The following is a 6,524-nucleotide window of genomic DNA, read 5'->3' as shown; positions in this document are numbered from 1 at the left end:
AAGGGGAACAGAGTGACTACACATTCACACATGGAACATGGGCCAGACAACTCTGGATGGCGAGTAACTGCATTGGCATTCACACATGGAACACGTACCAGACAACCATAGATGGCCACAGAGGTCAAAGGGAGGTGAGAGGCAGAACCATGAATTGAGGCCTTCTCTACGTGGATAATGGAGGCCTGGCTTGACCTAAAATCTATAAAATTCCAAAGCAAATGGGGCAAGGTTTGGCAGTCATTCTCTTTTGTGTCTTACTTGTTCAGTTTGGACAGCATACTGTCAGCAGTCAAGACAAGGGCACTCTCCTGCCCAGTGGCTTTCTTTTGCCACAAGGAAAGTAAACTCCATGTGTAGTTTCTTCGATGCCCATCATCTTCTCTGAAATAGACTACCAGGAACAGACATGTTTCATTGTCATAAAAAAATCTATGTTATTAAAACATCTTAAATGTTATATTCTGTATATCTCTAAAGTGTTTGAAGATGATCTGTTTATCTAAACTAATCTGTCTGACCTTGAAAATATACCTAACATGACCACAAGTTCAACTATAATAGGTGACTGATTACTAGCCTGCATTTCCTTATTATCCTAAATAATAATAATAACTTTCAAAGATAAGGAGCTTGCAATACATTGTTAAATGAGTTATATAGGTATAATGCCTTGAATAAGATTAGAAATGTATATACAATATGTTCTAACAAAAATAATCTTTTTGTTTGTTTGTTCGTTCATTTGTTTTTCCTAACAGGTTTCCCAGTAGCTATGGAGCCAGTCTTGAAACTTGTTCTGTAGACCAGACTGGCTTCAAACTCACAGAGATCCACCTGCCTCTGCCTCTGCCTCCTGAATGCTAGGATTAAAGGCATCCGCCACCACCGCCTGTCTAACAAAAATAATTTTAAATTTGTATCAATATACAAAAATCTACATCAATGTAAAATATTTAAAACCAGTGGTTGCTATTTTTGGTTTAAAAATAGATTCACTAATCTACCTTCTTATGCCATTTCTATATCTTCCCCTTTTTCTCTTCAGAGTAGATTCAATTATCTACCCTTATATCCTATTATATCTATATTCTCTTTTTTCTTTTCAAAATAAGAATCCTAAATCTAAACTTCTTTGTTTAGCTTTTTTCCTGACCATTGCCAATAACAACTTGTAACCAACCCCCTAAACAAAAACAAATACCCGTAACCCAATGAACGACCAAAACCACCCATCCCACCTCTTAGGAATGTGGGTGTCGTATTCTTAAATTTACTTCCTGCTGTCTGGGGGAGATGGCATCTTTAGGGGACCCTGAAAGGAAAAATTTGGGTTAATTTTCAAGTCCTGGGAGAGGTAGCTGTATCATTTGTTGCCCAGTCTCTGTGTAATGGGAAAGTGCAGGGCTTGTCTCGAATCCTGGGTAGAGTTGCCTGTGAGGCTGGATCATCTCAGCTAACCACCTCGAAATTGTCCTGAGCAATTTGCAGTACAAAGCCGATCTCTCGGTGTTGTTTTTCAGCTTAGTGGTGTTATCATAGTCTGAGAGCAGAAACTGAAACGAAACATTTCAAACCTACACTTCTCAGGCAGTACTCATAAAATAGGACACTGTGAGCAGTGGTGGCCTGGGCATGCGCTTGCTCGGGTGGCAAGTATTAAAATATAATAAGTAATAGCTGGGTGGGCATCTGTTATTCTAGCACTTAGGAGGCTGAGGCAGGAGGATTGGGATCAGCCTGAGTTACATAGCAAGACCCTATTTCCTTGAATAATGTATAAATAAATAACTTACATCAGTGTTTCAAATTGGAATTTCTTTATCCCATACAAAGTCCAAACACCCCACTGATTGCTCTGTAAAATTAGCAGAGCTGGCAGCACGGACCCTCACAGCCCAATCCCCAGTGGGGGCTTAGTTATGCTCCCCAGATCCGGCCGTCTGTCTTTATAGTCATTTCCTTTTTTCAAGCTGGAGATTGACAACGCTCCCGCACTCCCCCCCACACCACCCCCCACCCCCGCCTTGCCCAAGCTCCTACAGAGCTACACTTCCGGTCTCTGCTCCGCCTCCTTCTCTACGTTAATTACCTACCCCGCGTTCACTCTGGCTTCACAGTTCCATTGAGAGTGTCCCCAGAAACTGTCCCCAGAGAGTGTCCGGCTCAGGAGACTGTTCTAAGGTGACTTCTGAAGTGGGACCGGGGTTGACTGTTTCTGGCTGAGTTGCAAAGCGAGGGTCCTTCAGGTTCCTAAACTGCCCCCAGCCCACCCGGCCCACAGCCAGGAGTCAGCTTGTAACTCCAGCATCGAGCCAAGGACTTCAAAGTCAAAGGAGATCCAAACTGAACTGGCACCGACTCTCTTCAGGTTCCACCTGTCTTCTTTTGCCAAGCAGAGCCCTCTGCTCACTTCCATTAAAATTAACTAGCGTTGCAGGCAGGCATCAAAGGCAGGGCCGTGCCTTTCATTATCGGGACAGGCCCAGGCCCGGCTAGCAGCCCCTCCCCCTCCGCTCTTCCAACTCAACTAGCAGGTAGGGCTGGACTTCTGGGGCCAGCACCGGAGCATTGCCATCCTCTTCTGTTTGATATGTGCACCAAGGAAAATTCCAGGCCAGCAGGGCACCCTCTTGGCAATTTTCTTCAAAGTGCACTGTCAAAACTGGCTAATTATCCATAAGAGATGCCCGTAGACAGGTATGTGATTAGCTGAGTTTATTAGCAGGGAAACTGAGGTCAAGTGGCTTACCTGTGGAATGGGAGTGGACTGGACTGTCCTGGCCACCCTTCCCAGTTCTCATGCTGAGCTTCCAGGGTCATTAACCCTTTGGGTATTGAGAGATGCAGTGAGCTCTGTCGTCAACCCTTTCCAGGACAGGAAGTGAACGCAGACGTTAATTAATATCATCCTCTTTTGTAACCATCAGATTGTCTCTGGATTTTTATTTTCCTTCCTAACAATAGTTGAAGATGATCTGATAATTTTCTATTTATATGGGGTAAATCAACAACGAGTACAGAAAGGTCCAAGCCACCAGTGCCAGCCCCAAACAGTGGGTAAGGGCTTCATGGTTTGAGCCTTGTCCTCTGCAGACCAATTAAAATCTACACATCCTGGTTTCAGAAACAGGGCTGGTACTCTGGCAATCTGGCGAGCATGCTGCTAGGTCTGCTGAACCTAAGCTGCCCGGCCCACTCTCCACTTCCCTGGTGGAGAAAAAAGCAGGCAAAAAGAGTCTCCTATATACCATTAACAGTTAGTGAGGGTTCCTTCAAAAGTGGCTTTGGTCGCCTTACTGCAGACAAATGCGAGATTCTTAAGGGCATCCTCCAGACATCTGTGTCTCTGCTTGTTGATGGGAAACCGAGGCAGGGAAGTGAAGTTGGGTGTGAGTGATGGCATATAGGGAGCTCCTATGCTCTGGGTCCTGGGGTGAGGTTTCTGGTTTAGGAAAGAAAAAAAAAAGAAATGAGTGTAAAATTCCAAGGGAGGCAGGGAGAGGCATGAGAAAGGAGAAAGGAAGGAAGAGGAAGAGAAGGGAATAGGGGAAGAGGGGTGGGGGAGAGGAGAGGGAGAGAGAAGGGAAGAGGGAGGGGGAGAAAGGAGAGAGGGAGGGGGGAGAGGGATGGAGAGAGGGAGAGGAAGGGAAAGAGGGAGGGGGAGAGGGAGGGGGAGAGGGAGGGGGAGAGGTAGGAGGAAGAAGACTGACTGTGTGGTAGGATCCTGATTTATTTCACAGTTAGTTCTGTGATGCTGACCAATGGTGCCTCGGTTCCCCAATTACACCATAAAACTCTCTTTTTTGTACCCTGTGGGGTCCCCCCTCCCTAGAGTTGCATAATCTCAGTAGATGAGTCTTAAATGGCCACACACAGAGATACCCAAGAGGTTTCAAGGTTCTGGGCCCTTTTCCTCCCTAAACCATCACCCCAATTGGCAAAGGCCACAGGTGGATTAGAGCGCAGGTGCTTCCCATCTCCAGGCCTCAGGCACCCCATCTCTACACAGAGTTGGAAGGAGAAGGTCTGGGGAACATCACCACCCTTGGAACTCGGGAGTTCTAGAACGATCTTACTTTGAAAAGCTAGTCTGTACCTGCCAGTCCTCCTCAAGCGAGAGGCATTATGAAAGCAAGGTCTTCCTACAGCGAGCTGAGCCTAATGACACAGACCTTTAGTCCCAGCTACTCAGGAAGGAGAAAAAACAAAAGTTCAAGGCCAGCCTGGGCAACTTAGTAAGACATTGACAAAAAATAAAAATTAAAGAGCTGGAAATGTAGCTCAGTGATGGAGCCTCTTGCCCAGCTTGTGCAAGGCCGTAGGTTCAATTTCCAGTGTTGAAAAACAAACAAAAGTGCCAGGAAGTAGTGATGTATACCTTTAATCCCAGCACTCAGGAGGCAGAGGCAGGTGGATCTCTGTGAGTCTGAGGCCAGCCTGGTCTATAGAGTGACACAGAGAAATCTTGTCTCGAAAAACCAAGAGAAAAAACCCTTTCTGTAATGAATTAATGACCTTATGTGAATGAGACCAAGTAGGTCTAAGATGCACTCTGCCTGCTGACTCCTTGGCTCAGTGACTACTTGCACAAGACTCGATGGCTGAGGATGCTGACCATCTCTCCATGACCTCCTCAACTGACCTTCTGGAGAGCACCAAGAAGCCCATCTCCCTCATCTCTCAAGGTCAGTTCTGAGTCTCCTAAATGTGTAAGATATCAGAAACCAGAATGTGTCAGGGCTGGAGAGATGGCTCAATTAAGAACACCTGTGGCTCTTGCAGAGGACCCAGGTTCTGATCCCAGCACCCACATGGTAGCTCACAACCATGCATAACTCCAGTTCCTGAGGATCCAGTGCCCTCTTCTGACCTCTAGAGGCATCAGGTACACATGTTCTGTATGTACATACACATAGGTGAAACACTCACATATTTGAAACATTTATTTTTTAAAAAAATATTTTTATTTAAAAATATTATTTAAAAAATGTATAGTATCTGAGAAATGATATAAAGTGCTCCCAGTTAGAGCTATGTCCCAGACAACAAAAATAGAGTACAGAACGAAGGATCACTGAGTAGAGCTTGAATGGGCCCCAATCTTGTAGATACAGGTTTGACAGTCATCAGCAAATGAACGGCCAAAGGGATACATTTAATGTCTGTCATATATGTTCCTTCCACAGTCTCACACACAATTTAGTTGACAACAGTGTAAAAGTCGTGGCCAGCGAGATGGCTCAGGGGGCAAAGGCACCTGCCATCAAGTCTGACAACCTGAGTTGAATCCCCAGGTCCCACAGGGTGGAAGAACTGACTCTTGTAAGCTGTCCTCTGATCTACACACACACACACACACACACACACACACACACACTATATATATATATACACATACATACATACACACACACACACACACACACGCACACACACATATATGTCTGACAATCCCATGTGCTCCCAGGCACATGCATACTCCAATGCAATGGATACTCCAATGCAGCAGATATTCCAGTGAAAATGGATTCTTGCATCCATTGCTCATGGACACAGTAAACAACCTGGACATCTAGTCAGGTCAGCACGTTCCCTTCAAAGCTGTAAGTCCACTTGTAGACACAGAGAGACCCCAACATAGTTCACTCATGGAAATATGCTTGCATGGATGCTCACTGCAGCAGTGTTTACCAAGGTGGACAGCGGAAACAGCTAAATGTTCCCCGATGGGGTGAAGATAAACCTGGAAACGGTCAAATGATATACCCATGAAAGCAACTCAAAGCATGAAGCTTCAAAATGCTGAACAAAAGAATAAAAATAAAAAGCAACAAAAATAATAAAAAGCCAAACAGAGAATGATGTCGTTTCATGTAAACTTTAGAGACCGGTAAGCTTGCCAAGCATGTCATTTTTACAGGTGTGCACGTATGTGCTAACGGTAAGAAAAGGTAGGTAACCAAGACAACATTTAACTTGTGCAATTGGCCCCTGGCTTGGAACAAGACCAGAGGTGATCATACAGGGTTCTCATCCTCTTCTTTGTTCCTCTGAAGCACAGAAATGACTGAAACAAGGTGCGAACACTCAATAGCACTGGGAGAATCTGTGTCTAACTCTATTCTTCTGTTTAAAAAAAGTCATCATTTTAAAAGTAATTTTCAAAACTAAGAGAACCCAGAACAGTACATGTCTACATGTTCCATCTACTTGGCACAGCAGGTGCACGTCGGCCACAGGTGCCCTAGGGGATGTTGAACAAGGCAATGGCCTTGTTAGGCAGCTTCCCACTAGCTACTTCCCCTCTTCTAGAGAGCAAGAATGATAGTGTGAGCTTGCAGGAATAGTGCACACTTGTAATCTCAGAAGGCATAGGCATGAGGATTACAGTGCCCTCTTCTGACCTAGCAAGATTCTATCTGTCTGCCTGTCTGTCTGTTTACCTATCTACCCATCCATCTATAAATAAGTGTTACGAGCCAGACATGGTACACACCTGTAATCCCAGCACTCTAGAGGCT

The sequence above is a fragment of the Chionomys nivalis genome, chromosome 21, assembly GCF_950005125.1.
Source record: "Chionomys nivalis chromosome 21, mChiNiv1.1, whole genome shotgun sequence".
Classification (NCBI taxonomy): Eukaryota; Metazoa; Chordata; class Mammalia; order Rodentia; family Cricetidae; genus Chionomys; species Chionomys nivalis.
This window is presented reverse-complemented; position numbering follows the sequence as displayed.